Source organism: Petaurus breviceps, unplaced genomic scaffold (assembly GCF_028583685.1).
Source record: "Petaurus breviceps papuanus isolate PSGF00001 unplaced genomic scaffold, PetGlider_PUasm1.0 126, whole genome shotgun sequence".
Lineage (NCBI taxonomy): Eukaryota > Metazoa > Chordata > Mammalia > Diprotodontia > Petauridae > Petaurus > Petaurus breviceps.
In genome coordinates this window covers 2,366,197-2,380,531 of record NW_027185655.1, presented here as the reverse complement: position 1 = coordinate 2,380,531, position 14,335 = coordinate 2,366,197, and the positions used below count along the sequence as shown (strand labels likewise).

Here is a 14,335-nt window from a genome sequence, read left to right as displayed (position 1 = left end):
CAACACACAAACACAGTACTCTGTTAATGAAAGGTAGTGTGGGAGTGGGGAGCAGCAGGAAGGGCTTCATGCAGAAGGTGGTTTTTGGAGCTGCATCTGAAAGGAAGGGAAAGGTTCTAAGAGGTGGGAAGCAGGGAGGGAGTTTCATTACCATGAGAGGCATAGCCCCCATCTGAACTCTATCCAGGTCTGGACAGAGCTGGACTTGGAGTCCAGAATGCCTCAGTTCCAATCCAGTCTCTGACACTTAGTAATTGTGTGACTGTGGGCAAGTCACTTAACCACCCTCAGTCTGTTTCTTCATCTGTAAAATGGGAATGATAACAGCATCTATTTCCCAGGGCTGCTCTGAGGATCAAATACCATATGTAAACGACTTTGCAAACTTTAAAGCATTATATAAACTATAACTAATATTATTGCCCTAAAACAGGGCTTTAATAATAGTAATTATAATAAAACCACATCGAATTCCATGTGATTTTAATAGAAAGAATATCAGAGTGACTATTGAATGGCTTTATTTCTGTTTCCCACTGCCTTCTCCCACAACTCAGTTGAGAAAGATATTATTCCTGATCTTGGCATTAGGATCTTATTACTTGGTAAATGATAGATACTGACTGGCATTATTTGTTTCAAGTAAAATTCAATGAGTCAGTTAAGATGATCATATAAACATATGCTTAGCCTTGGGTAGGAATTACATATGTATATGATATATGTATATAAACATGCAAATATATCATTCTAGCCCTAATTCATTAAATTAATTAAAAACCCATAAATCCTTTCAGGGTGCATCATGAATTCAGTATAGATTCAAAATTAATCTCCTAGACCTTACTGTATACACCAATAACACTAGCAGGTATTGACTGAAGTTCAGAATAAAGAAAATTTATAATATTCTCAATCAAAGAAAAATGTTAATTATGTTCACTATACATGTTAGTAAGCCAGAAGAAAGACAGACTAATGTACTTCCAACATATTTTAACTACCAGATTCAAATGTTAAATGGGTTTTCTGATCAATATTTTAGTTAACAAAAATCAATTAACAGTATTCTAATTAATAAAAATTTTAAAATGAAATACAAATTCTTTCCACTGAGGCCGAATGAAGAAATATTTTGTTATTAAAAGCTCTCTTACCGCAGACTCTGAGCTAGGATTCTTCTTTCAGACTCTGGTGTGAGAAGAGGAGAACAAAGGTGGCCCCACTACTGACAAATATTTTATATATTCAGAAGCACTATGGAATGAAGCTTGTGGCTTGTGAGCCTCTCTCCTGGGATCCAACGTTATCCTGTTGGATCAGGGAATGTCACAGGATGTTGAAATTAGGAACCAATCTGGTATTCCCCTGTTCATAGAAAGTGTATCAAAGGGGCTAGTGAGTAGTTTAACATCTGTTTCCCAACCTAGCTGGGAGAGATATTAATCCTGATTGTGGGATCTCAGGCATTAGGGTCTAAACACTTGGTCAATGACAGTGTCAATACCAACATTATTTATTTCAGATGAAATTTAATGAGTCAGTTAAGATGATCGTATAAACACATGCTTAGCATTGGGTAGAAATGCCTTATCCTTTTGGGCAAAGCCCATTGGGTAGAGCATCCTTTCAAGGAAATGCAGCATTTTATCTAAGAGCCATAAGCCAAGAGGTAAAACTTAGTCATGGTTGAGCCACAGACCTGTCTGATCTTAGCTATTCATGTCGGTAGCATATCAAAACATTTTATGCAATAAATTATACCTTTATATGTATACACACACACACATATATAATAAAGAATTACAAAGTTGTTGGTTGTTGGGTTTTTTCTCAAAACGACCTTGTGAGGTAGGTAGTGGCAGTATGATTTTTATGGTTATAAGTAATAATTTATTTTTATAATATACAAATCATAATTTATTTTATATAACATATAAATATAACATTTTAAATAATTATCATATAAATAGCAATTTATAGATTTATATGAATAATAATTTAAGGGCAGTTAGGAGGCACCCTGGATAGAGTAACAGGTTTGGAGTCAGGAAGACCTGAGTTCAAATACAGCCTCAGACACTTCCTTGCTTTGTGACCCTGGGCAAATCATTTCACTGGTTTGCACTCAGTTTCCTCATCTGTAAAGTGACCTGGAGAAGAAAATGGCGAACAACTACAGTATCTTTGCTGAGAAAACCTCAAGCAGGGTCACAGAGAGATGGACACAACTGAATGACAGCAGTGAATAATAATTTATATAATTACATAAATTCATAGATAATAATTTTATAGAATTATAACTTACATAAACAAATGTTTTTCTCATGAACAGATGAGGAAAATGAGGTGATGTACTTTGCTTTTGATCACAGTTACCCTGGAAGGCAGGTGCTATTATTTTCCCCACTTTACAGTAGAGGAAACAGAGGTAGTCAGAGGTTGAATGACTTGCCCAGGGTCACTCAGCTAGGAAATGTCTGAGACAGCATTTGAACTCAGGTCTTCTTGACTCCAGGACTAGCTTTCTGGCCACTGTGCCATCTACTTACCTCCAGCTGCCTGAACAACACCCAGAGGTAGAGATAAGGAGATGGATGCAAGAGGTAGTCTACAAATCGAATCGTTAGCACTTATGTGGCAATTAATTAGATATATGGAGCAAGGGAGCATGAGTGGGCATTGAACTGGCCCTCTGCAAGAATGGTGGCCCCTCAGTAGAAACAGGGAAGGGTTGGGAGAAGATGGGTGGAAGAGAAGAGAAGGCAATGAGATGCGTCATGCAGATCACAAGTAACGTATGCCTGCTCATCCCTTGTGATTCACTCTGTCTGTATCTAGAACAAAGCTGGCTGGAGACAGGGTGGGACTCTTACCTGTAAGCCACTTTCCCAGAGCCCAGGGCCCACTCAGGAAAGCTTGCTTGAGCCATGTGGCTATGCTGTTGGGGAGTGTTGCTTGCTCAGCTGCTGCTGGAGGTCCTGGTTAGGTTATAGCTTAGGGGCCAACTTGGAGAGACACAGAGATGAGAGTTTGGGAGCTTCTAAAACAATAGGACTCCAGTGGTGGACAGAAGCATAGTGGGGGAGTATGGGGTGATGATGGCTAAAAAGGAGGTATTTTGGACATTAACTCCCCTTTAATCGACTATCAAGGAGAGATGGGATGTGACCCACTTCCAGACTGATCACCCTTTGGGATCATTCCCCTGCCTACTTGGGGTCTTGTCATGGTCCAATGGAAGTGTGGAAACCCCTAGTGTAGACACTTGGGCAGACACAACCTCTCAGTCCCCCAAATGCCCAAGTTACAACAGAATTATTGAATTCTATCAGTAGGAGTTTTTATGGCAGGAATTCTTTATGGTGATGAAATTATAACTCTGCACTGAAATCTTTTAAAATTCCAGTATGACAGATTTTATATTCCCATGTTATGGATAGTATGTGAAAATGAAAACTAATACCAGCCCCCTACTCTGATGTCTCACTGTGTCCCTTTATTCCCTGTCTTTCCTATTTGTAAGGGTGATTCAGTTTTTAAAAATGCTTTTGCAACATTGTCAGATTTGAAAGATAAAATAGATTATCTCCATTGGTTCCATAGCCTAGAATATGTATATATACAGTAAAATCAATGAATAAGTGAATAAGTGCTTCCCACTTTATCCAGTTACCTACATATTTGTTTTTCCCTCAAATAGTTCTGATAGATTTGTCAGGGACAATTTCCCTTTACAGATACTACTGTAAAGGCTAACTTAAGGATCAGTGTGTTATTCCCCAGGAAAACCAAACCAAACCAAACCTCCCAGTTCAAACAACTTCTCCTAGTTAGGCTGACCTTTGTGGTTGTCAGTTCTGGGATTTGGAGAGGGGAGGACCCTTTTCCTGTTACAACAGGGCTCTGGTTGAGAAATTCACGGAAGTTAGAAAGGTCAGAAGATGTCATGCCCACACTAGCCTAACTGGATTTCACTGGGTACTTCTTGTACTTCTTGTTAGATGTGTATGTAGTGTCTCTACCAAGGTATTTACGTAGCTTTGGCAAGGGGCAAGGGGCAGCTCTTGGGTCACCTACTGTTGAACTTTCAGATCCCATGGACCTGTAGAAAGGCAGAAGAACTTGGCATAGATTTCCCTTGACACAATGAGTTCTGGTAGTAATGACACTGTACACAGCTCATATTCCTCTTTGGGAGGAAGAAAGTCGGGCACTGGCAATACACAGTATTAAGTGTCTGCTCCGTGGCAGGCACTGTGCTAGGAACCGAGGATATGTATACAAACATGGAACAGGCCCTAGCCCCCTAGGACTTTGCATTCTTTAGGAATATGTGGGCCACCAGGGAACCTTTGAGAGACCCCTTCCTTCCAAGACCTCGAGCCTGGCTTGCGTACAGCAGTTTCCTGGAATATTCTGACTGGAGTTGGTTCAGTGAACCTGTGTTTGCAGCCCCAAGGTTGCATTTTCTAACTAGACACTGGGCTTTCTGAACCTGACTTAGTCCCGAAGTGTGCTTGGTTCCATGAGTCCAGAGATCAATTGTAATTACAACTTAATGACTCTTTGCCCTCCTTCTGTCTCTGTCATGATATCTTGGTACCCAGTTCTAGAACCCGGAGAAATAATACTTTCCTAACATCAACTAGAACTAAATACTTGGGTAAACCATTTTAATACAATATATAGAACAAGGGATTCTTACCCAGAGGTCTGTGAGCTTGGTTTCTGTGTTTGTGTGTGTTTCTATTTCCAAATACACATATAGGTTTATAAATATACATATATTTTTGATAGCTATTTCAACATGATCTGCGTCCTTTATTTTCCATATATTTTATCTTCTTCATTTAAAAAACATTACCCTGAGAAGGGATCCCTGGACTTTGCCAGAGTGTCAGAGAGAACTATGTGTTGCCTCATTACCCAAAAATGGCTGGGAAACCGTCTTCCTCAATATGGCATGAAGGTGACTACTCTCAGTTCTCAAAGACTGTACCAAGCCACTACAGTCTCTAGCAAGTTCTTCCAAGATGGGAACATTTCAGGTATGGGTCTGGTAATGGATAGCATGCTACAGTTCAACTCCCTTAAATAACAAAGATTCCTTGGTGGCATGGTGGACAGGACCCTGGGCCAGGAGTCATGAAGACCTGAGCTCAAATACGGCATCAGGCACTTGCTACCTGTCTGGCCATGGGCACATCACTTAACCTCGGACTGTCTTAATTTTCTCAACTATAAAATGGGAGTAATAGCACCCTCCTCTCAGTGATATTGTAGAGATCAAATGAAATATTTATAAAATACTTAGCACAGAGCCTGGTACATAGTAGGTGCTTAAGAAATAATTTTCTTTCTTCTTTACATGTTGTGCTGAGCCCAGCGGATATACAGAATCAAGTTTCTCTTATTGATCCCTTTTCTTTGAAAGCCTTTTTGATTCAACTTGCAAGCTATCTAGCAAATATACATTCATGCTTGTCTTTCTCAGGTTGGAGCTTAGCCATCACTAGAAAGAGGGGTGACCACCTTACTGTATTCACAGGAACTGGAGCTCTCAACATTCATGGCTGAGGGAGCTGCTCCTGGGAACTCTTTCTTCTGCTGCTCTTCTCTGTAGATCTCCTTTCATAGATAGACGTTATGAAAACTTTACATACCAGGCTTTAATTTTCAAACTGCCATACCCAATTTCCAATCCAGCACTAGGGTGAGGTTGTAAAGTAAAACATGTGAATTTCTTTCTTCAAAGGCACAGGAAGGCTATTTAGGGCTAAGTAGCGCCTTGAAATTTAGCCTAAGAGCAAACTGTGTTAGGATTTATTCCTGATATTCCCTGGGATGACTTTTTCCTACGTTTCTGATTTGGTGACTACAGGGGAAAGTAATATGTTATATGTTTTAAACTCTGAAATGTGTTGATTACCTGGGGTGATCCCATTGCTTTTCTTTCTCCACCTTTTTTTTCCCTATGTAAATGGTGAGAGGCATAGAGAATAAAGGGAAGGAAAAATATAAATCTATATGATGAAAATGCAATTCTATGTGATGATATGTTAATTTTATTTAATTCTATATAACATGAATAGAGCAAATATATAGTGAATCCTTCATAATGGGAGGTGGATCAGAAAGCAGACATCTTTTCTGTCTTTTGTATATTAAAATGTTCATGTTGGTTGATGTTATTAAGTGCATAATATAAAATTTTATGTCAAAAAAGAAAAATGTACAAACCAACAAAAATATACGCGGTGTTGTGTATCTTTTCATGTTAAGGAAGACCCCAGTCTATTCATGTATCTTTGTGTGTGTGTGTGTGCGCGTGCGTGTGTGTGTGTGTGTGTGTGAGAGAGAGAGAGAGAGACAGTGAGAGAGAGAGAGCGCTTATTATGAATTTGCTATAAGGTGTTGGTCTAAATATAATTTATGCCAAACTGCTTTCCAATTTTCTTGGCAATTCTTGTCAAACAGGGATAAAGGAATATTAATGACAATTCAGAAATTAGGTTCCCCATAATCCATGGCAGGTATATGCAACAAGTGATGTCTTCAAAGTCCCATGCAAATTTGATTCCAGAGTAAAGAGAAGGGTCTATGGTGATGATGATGGTGATGATGAGGAGGAGATCATAAACACCAATTCAACTCATATTTATAGAGCATTTTAATTTTTGTCAAATACTTTGCATACATTATCTCCCTTGGTTGAACATAAACATTAAAATGATTAATCTGTCTGGGGAATAGTGAAAGAAAATTTTAGAGTAGATTTAAAAAAATAATTGAGAAGATTCTTTAGTCCAATACCTAGTGCAAGTATTGAGTATCATAAAGAGCATACCTCATCTTTATCTTCAAGCCTGACAATGCCTTCAGAAAAGCCAATTTAAAAATATGAATTTTATTCTATTATATGACTTGTATTTAGTGGTAATAAGAGTCTTCATTGTCATATAGATTATGTGAGGAGAAACTATTTCCAAAGAATATTCAGTTTTCATGATTGGACTTTGTTTACTGTGGTTTGCTTACAAAATGGTATTTAATTTATGATAATAGCTGTCAGCAAAAATGAATTTAGGAGAGTGAAAGATATTCTATAAAATGGCATTAATCGGGGTGGCTAGGTGGCGCAGTAAGTAGAGTGCCAGTCCCGGAGTCAGGAAGGACCTGAGTTCGGATCCGGCCTCAGACACTTAACACACACACACACACAAACCTAGCCGTGTGACTTTGGGCAAGTTACTTAACCCCAATTGCCCTCCAAAAAGCAAAAATAAAAAATAAAAAAAAATTTAAAATGGCATTAATCATGGAGGATCTAAATAAGAGTCTAAAGTGAAACATAAAGATAATTTTATTTTGATAAGAAAGACAAAATTTTTTGATACAGTATGTGTGTAGAACTAGATCTCATTTTGCTACTTGGAAAATAAATATACAGTATATTTTCTTTCAAAAAACTTCGTTCTAGAGACAGCCATATTATAATAAAATTCTTCTTATTCTTCTAATTGAAAGCCTTGAACAAGTTTAGCTTTGATAAGACTCTAGTGTAGGGTAATGCCACTTAATCCTTGTAGAGAGTCTTTTATCTGAAGAATTATCATTGACAATATCTTCTCAATCCTTATTTTGTCTTGGTGAGCCCAGGATAATTATTTTTGGAGAAAGGGAAACTGAGGCACAGAGAAATCAATAACATCTGTTAAGTAATATCCTGATTCTATGAAGAAGCTGTGAAGGAAAGACATGACATAAATCCTTTTAGTTAATTGTTTCATTAAATGGAATCATTTCTTATTTTCTCCTTTTTTTAACCTCTCCCCTTCTATGTCCATAGGATATTTTACAAAGAGGAATGGCTGATTATAATAGAATCTGAAATTTGCATAAAATTGTGTCCTTGTTCAAGAAAGCTTTACCGCTGAGGGAATTTCTACCATGTAAACTGAAACAAATTTTTGTTTTTAGGAATTCTAAGGAAGACTAATTTTTCACACACCTAGTGTACTTGTTAATAATCTATTGTATCAAGGGTTGTGCAGTCTACTGGCACGGAAAGGTAATGTCAACAGGTGACTAGGTTAATATTAGTTTGGTAACTGATAATTCACATCCATTGCTGAAAATAGTATTGTCATTAAAGTACCCGGAATTAATTATTCATAGATTTTCCACAAATTTATGTCTTATTGACTACAACTGTATCCTACAATTTGATGGTAGAGAAAGTTGAAGTGAAAAGTGAGGTATAAGAGAAAAAGAAATCAACTTTAGTGAATGACTCTTTCTATAGTAGTACAATGAAAAAGAAAAATGTTGCTGAATATTTCTGTGCTGTGCTTTCAGGAGCGTATTTTATGAAAGGTGCCAGAAATCACTAGTAAATGTTTCCTTTAGGAGAAAAGATAAAAAGTTACAGGTCAAACATACCTAATATCTGATGAAAGCTGAGCTGCTACTGAATCCAGCACTATGGTGAAGTTCTATAGTAAAACATGTGGTACCACCTTGTGTTAAACTGTACCAAAATGAGAGCTGGTGGAAATGGGGATGGGCAGATAGTGACCTTATGCTTTAGCATTTTGAAAAAAAGAAACTTTGCCATTTTAAAAATACTTTAAATAAGTGGTTTTTCATCAGCAAACTGGACTGTACTTGGGTTAGCCACACACGTTTTCCTTTCTTCTTTTTCAGTCAGTTAAGCACCAAGCATTTTGAGGGATCCTGCTCTGAGCCTTGACACCATGCTGGTGCTAGTAAACACAAAGACAAAAGTGAGGAATTCTCCATCCTCCAGGATTTTATAGTCATCTATGCCTGTTCTTTTGTCAGATTTTTAACATGTGCCTTGGCAAAGAATTTTTCTGTGTCTATTGTGTATTTATCTTGTATATATTTTTATATTAATTATTGATGTGCTATCCCTTCCCTCCCCACCTTGAGGAGGGAGAATTGCTCACAATAGGCTATACCTGCTCTCAAGCCATATAAAGTAAATGTGGTAGTGTGGTCACGGATGGGAATGACCATGGACTAGTCAATAGGAAAGGTACTTTCCTAAAATCACATAATTTTAGAATTGAAAATAATAATAATTATTATAGTAGCTAGCATTTTATATAGTGCTCACTATGTGACAGGCATTGGGCCAAGCGCTTTACAAATTATCTCCTTTGATCCTCACTACAATCCTGGGAAGTAGGTACTATTATTATCCCCATTTTATAACAGAGGAAACTGAGGTAAATAGAGGTTGTGACTTGCCCAAGATCACACAACTAGTCTGAGACTGAGTTTGAACTCAGGTGTTTCTGACTCCAGGCCCAGTGCTCTATCTGCCACCTTCAGATTTAGAAACAATATCTTTTTTCTTTTCTTTTTGGAGGGGAGAAGGCAGGGCTATTGGGGTTAAGTGACTTGCCCAAGGTCACACAGCTAGTGTTAAGTGTCTGAGGCTGGATTTGAACTCAGGTCCTTCTGACTGCAGAGATGGTGCTCTATTCACTGTGCCACCTAGCTGCCCCTAGAAACTATCTAATTCAACTTTCATTTTATTGAGGAGAAAATTGTAGGTCAATAGAAAAAGCAAATTCCTTGGTAGAGTGGAAAGACTGCTGGGTTGGGAGACATAGGCCTAGATTTGAATTCCTGCTTTACCACTTAGAAATATTTCTATAAATCACTATGGAAAATAATTCTATGATTTTGGACAAATCATTTTCCTTCTCTTGGCCTCAGTTTCCTTTTCTGTAAAACAAGGGAATTCCCATTAATAAATGGTCTCAAAAGTCCCTTCCCAATCTAAGTCTATTATCTTATGATTTTAAGCAAGTAGACTGATTATGACAATAGTTTTCATGATTTTAACATGAGATAAAGTCCATCTTAATTCATTTTAAAGTGATACATTCCTTTTTCTGTGTATTTGAGGACCTATATGTTTCTTGAATAGTCATAAAAATTAAAAACACAAAGAAAATAGAAAGAGAGAAATAATTTAGTAAGGTAATTCATATAACACTTGAATCATTCTCCCCCCCCCCTTTGAAATGAATGAAACATGAAAATTATCATGCTACCTGGAATGTATGAAATTGCTCTCAACTGCATAAAGAGATGTTTTTACTAAAATATGGTGATTTTCATCAAGGATCATGTTGGTAACTAGAACTAAAAGCTTTTTTTTTAAAAGACAATTGGAGTTAAGTGACTTGCCCACGGTCACACAGTCAGGTTTGAACACAAGTCCTCCTAACTCTAGGGCTAACTCCTAACTCTATCCACTGTACCACCTAGTTGCTTCCAGAACTTCTAGCTTTTAGGCATTAATTCATTTCTCACAGCTGTTTTGGGGAAAGTACTTCATCACACTAATGCATTCATTGAGTTCTGTGTTTCCTTTGACTCATGGCATTCAATGCATAGTTTGGGACAAAATTCAGTTTTTAGCTTTTTTACCTTTCTTCAAAATAACTCCATTCCATAAGAAGAGAGCTCTTTATGTTTCCTTCAGCATGTCAGGGTTTATCTGATGATAGAAGATGACATTTATCATAAGCAATGATTGAATTCTGACTAGATTGTTTTAATTGGTTTACAATCCTCAGCAAGTCCTTATTTACAATTGCACACATATAACCATGACCAAACCCCCTATGTTTTACTTTCCTTTTCTCTTTATAATCCATAGCAGAAATTTAATTTCTGACCTGAGAAAAACCTTTGATTCCCTTTACCTTTTCTTCCATGAGCTCCGAAGGAATGGTATTGTCTGTATCTGTAGAGGAAGTCAAAATATTGGCTCGTTGATTCTTAGAAGCATGGGGAGGCACGAGAATTCCACCATAGGGATATCCAACGTTCGCATTGTCTCTTTGGGGATATGGCAGCACATTCTCTATTGGCTAAAGAGGGTGAGAGTTAGAATAGCAAAGTAGACAGTGGGGCCATATGGGGTAGAACTGGAAGGGAAACAAAGATGAAATAGAATGTCTCCATGAGAGCATGTGATAGTGTACACCCCCCCCCCATCCCCCCAGGACATAGACAGAATTCCAGTAAAGTTAAGCACATCCACCATCTGTTGTCAGTTTTTCTCTTAATTTGTATACAAGTGGAAACATTACCAAAATCTGTTCCTGAAAATTCCCTGTACATATCACAGAAGCAATAGATATTTTAATCAAATAAAGTGACAATGAAACAGAATAATTTTTGTGATGCACACAAAGCAGTTCTTGTGGAAATTTATCTCTAAACATTTTTGACAACAAAAGAGAGAAGGAACAGATCAATGAATTCGGCACATAGCAAAAAAACAAAAACCAAACCCTAGAAATGCAATAAATAAAAACTCCATCAAACAAAATAGAAAATCAAAAAAGAAATAAACAAAATTGAAGTTCGAAAAAATATTTTTAAAATCTTAAGTTTTTTTTAATTAATGAAATAATCTGTTAGCCAATCTGACTCTTTAAAAGAGAGGAAAACCAAATTGCAAAATAAAAAGTAAAAGATTCACAAAAAAATGAAGAAATTAGATTTTCAGGACTGTTTTGCCCAATATTAAGATAACAAAACTGACATTTTAAATGCAATGGGTGAATATTTACAAAAATACCAATGGGTAGATGAAGAAAATAGGAAATAGAAAGCTTAAATAACTCAAACTAAGAAAAAAAAAATGAACCAAGCGTAAAGGAAACTTCTAAGAAGTTGGGTTTGTGTGTGACCATGACCAGGTGAATTTTTAATATAATTCTATCAAACACTCAAAGAATAATTAATTGCAGTATGATATAGATTGTTGGCAAAAATAGGAAGATAAGAGATTCTACTAAATTTGCCCTACAAAACCATAGTCTTGATATTCAAACCAGGGAGAGACAAAGCATAAATAGAAAACTAAAGACCCAAATCCCTAATGAATATTTACACAAAAATAACAAAATAAAATGTTAGCAAAAAATGCTCCCAAAATATTTTTTAAAGAGTCAATATAGAGCAAGGAGAAAATAATAACAAAATTCATCTGGAGGAACAAGAAGTCGAGAATCCCAGGGAAAATAATGAAAAAATGTGGGAAGGAACAGAAACTAACAGTACCATATATCAAACTAAGTTATAAAGTAATAATTATCAAAACTACATGGTATTTTTTTTAGAAATAGAAAAGTTTGGCATAAGAACAGATTATGTAATAAAATCTGGAAATAAACTAACATAGTAGGCCAGGATGATCCCAATTTACTGCTGACATGATCTTTTGTCTAGAAAAATTCTAGAGTATCAGTGATGCAAAGAAGCTCATTGAGATAATTTAATAGCTTCAGTAAGTGGGCTATAAAATGAATCCACTAATATAAAAAGTAGTTCTACATAGCAATAACAAAATCCAGGAGTAAAGAATAGAAATAATCCCATTCAAAGTAACTACAAAATGCATTAAATATTTGGGAGTTAATCCACCAAAATGAATCCTATTGTATCCATAAAATTGCAAAGTATTCATTAAGGAAATGAAGAATAATTCAAATTACTGGAGAAATATGTAGTGCTCATAGCTCAGCTTTGCTAATATAATAAAAATGGCAATATTGCTAAAATTAATTTATGGAAATAATAATAACTAGCATTTATATAGTACTTAGTGTGTGCCTGCCATTGTGTTAAGTGCTTTACAATTATCTCATTTAATCCCTGATACAACCGTGGGCAGTAGGTGCTATTGTCATCTCCATTTTACAGTTGAAGAAACTGAGGTAAACAGGTCAAGTGACTTGCCCAGGGTCACACAGCTAATAAGTGTCTGAGGTTGTATTTGAACTCTCGTATTCCTGACTCCAAGCTCAGTGCTCTGTATACTCAGTGTACTATGGTACCATCTAACTGTACCATAGTATACAAAATGCTGAGCCTGGAGTAAGAAGACATGTTTAAATTTGACCTCAGATACTTCCTAACTATATGACCTTAAGCAAGTCACTTAACTTTTATCTAATTCAGTTTCCTCAACTGTAAAATGAGGATAATAACAGGACTTATTTAAAGGGTTGTCAGGATCAAATGAGATAAAATTTGTAAAGTACTTTGTGTAGTGCCTGATATATAGTAAGTGTTTAATAAATGTTTCCTTCCTTCCTTCCTTCCTTCCTTCCTTCCTTCCTTCCTTCCTTCCTTCCTTCCTTCCTTCCTTCCTTCCTTCCTCCCTCTTGTTCTTCCTCTCTCTTGTTCTTCCTTCCTCTTTTTCTTCCTTCCTCTGTGACATTAGAGAAATTATATCATCTGTGTGAATATCAGTTTCTCATCTAGAAAAATAATATGTATTCTACAGAATTCTCAGTGTTGGGGTGAGGACAGTGCTTTGTGAACCTTAAAGTGCTATATACATATGGATTATTTTTATCATTACTCTTAAATTACCATGTAATATCATGTGACTCAAATTAGAAAAACCCTCTGAACATCCTTACCATCCCAGGGGCTTCAGGAACATCCCCTCTTAAGTGATCCGCGTTCATCTGTTGTTGGCCTCCAGGTAATCCCTGCAGAATCAGACGAACATAATAACGTGTCATTGTTAAGATAGCAGTGCTGAAGATATTTACGTTTAACATGTTGGTGTTAAAAAGTAAAAGCGGTCTTCTTGCCTGTAAGATCTTGCTATCCCAGGCAATTTAAATCCTCTGCCTTTACCTCCCAAAACATTTACCAAAAAACAAAAAAATGAATGAACTCTTAGTTCTGTAAAGTTTCTATATGTGGTTGAGAGTAGCTTCACTAGAACAAACCCTCCCTTGGTAACATTGGAGGCCATTTCTAGGCTTTGTTCCTGCTCCTCTAGGTTCCCCTGAACCTCCAGCACAGAATGTTAAGAAACAGACCCAGGGAATGGGTGGCTGAGAAGCATTGTTTTGTGTGATGCTCACGTACTGCCAAGAGAAAGAAAAGAAAAGAAAGATTCTCTGAAAGGGGACCTAGATAGGCCCACACTGGTCATCAGGGCAGTGTCCTGTTGATGAGAAGCTAAGCACATTGGCATACGAATGTAATGGAATCTTACTGTGCCATTAAGAATGGTGAAATGGACCATTTTAGCAGAAATTGGGAAGCTATGGATGAACGGAGGTAGAACCAGAGGAGTAGAACTATAAGGATAATTTATATTATGCCAATAACAGTATATAGAGAAACAATTTTGAAAGACTTTAGAACTCTGAGCAATGCAATGGAAAACCAGGGGTCCAAGAGAATGAATGAAACACGTTCACCTCTTGACAGAGAGGTGCCAAACTTGAAATGCAGAAAGAGGAGCAGTTTC

General features: G+C 36.8%; 1 long non-coding RNA gene across 1 annotated transcript; it reads right to left on the bottom strand.

Annotated features, from left to right (window-relative positions):
• Positions 1 to 6,398: 6,398 nt before the first annotated feature.
• Positions 6,399 to 11,059, bottom strand: LOC138169398 (uncharacterized). The gene is made up of 3 exons (XR_011170343.1): positions 10,752 to 11,059; positions 10,474 to 10,543; positions 6,399 to 7,746 (listed from the first exon to the last, which is right to left on the bottom strand). It is a non-coding gene; the product is annotated as an uncharacterized lncRNA (long non-coding RNA).
• Between the last annotated feature and the right edge of the window lie 3,276 nt (positions 11,060 to 14,335).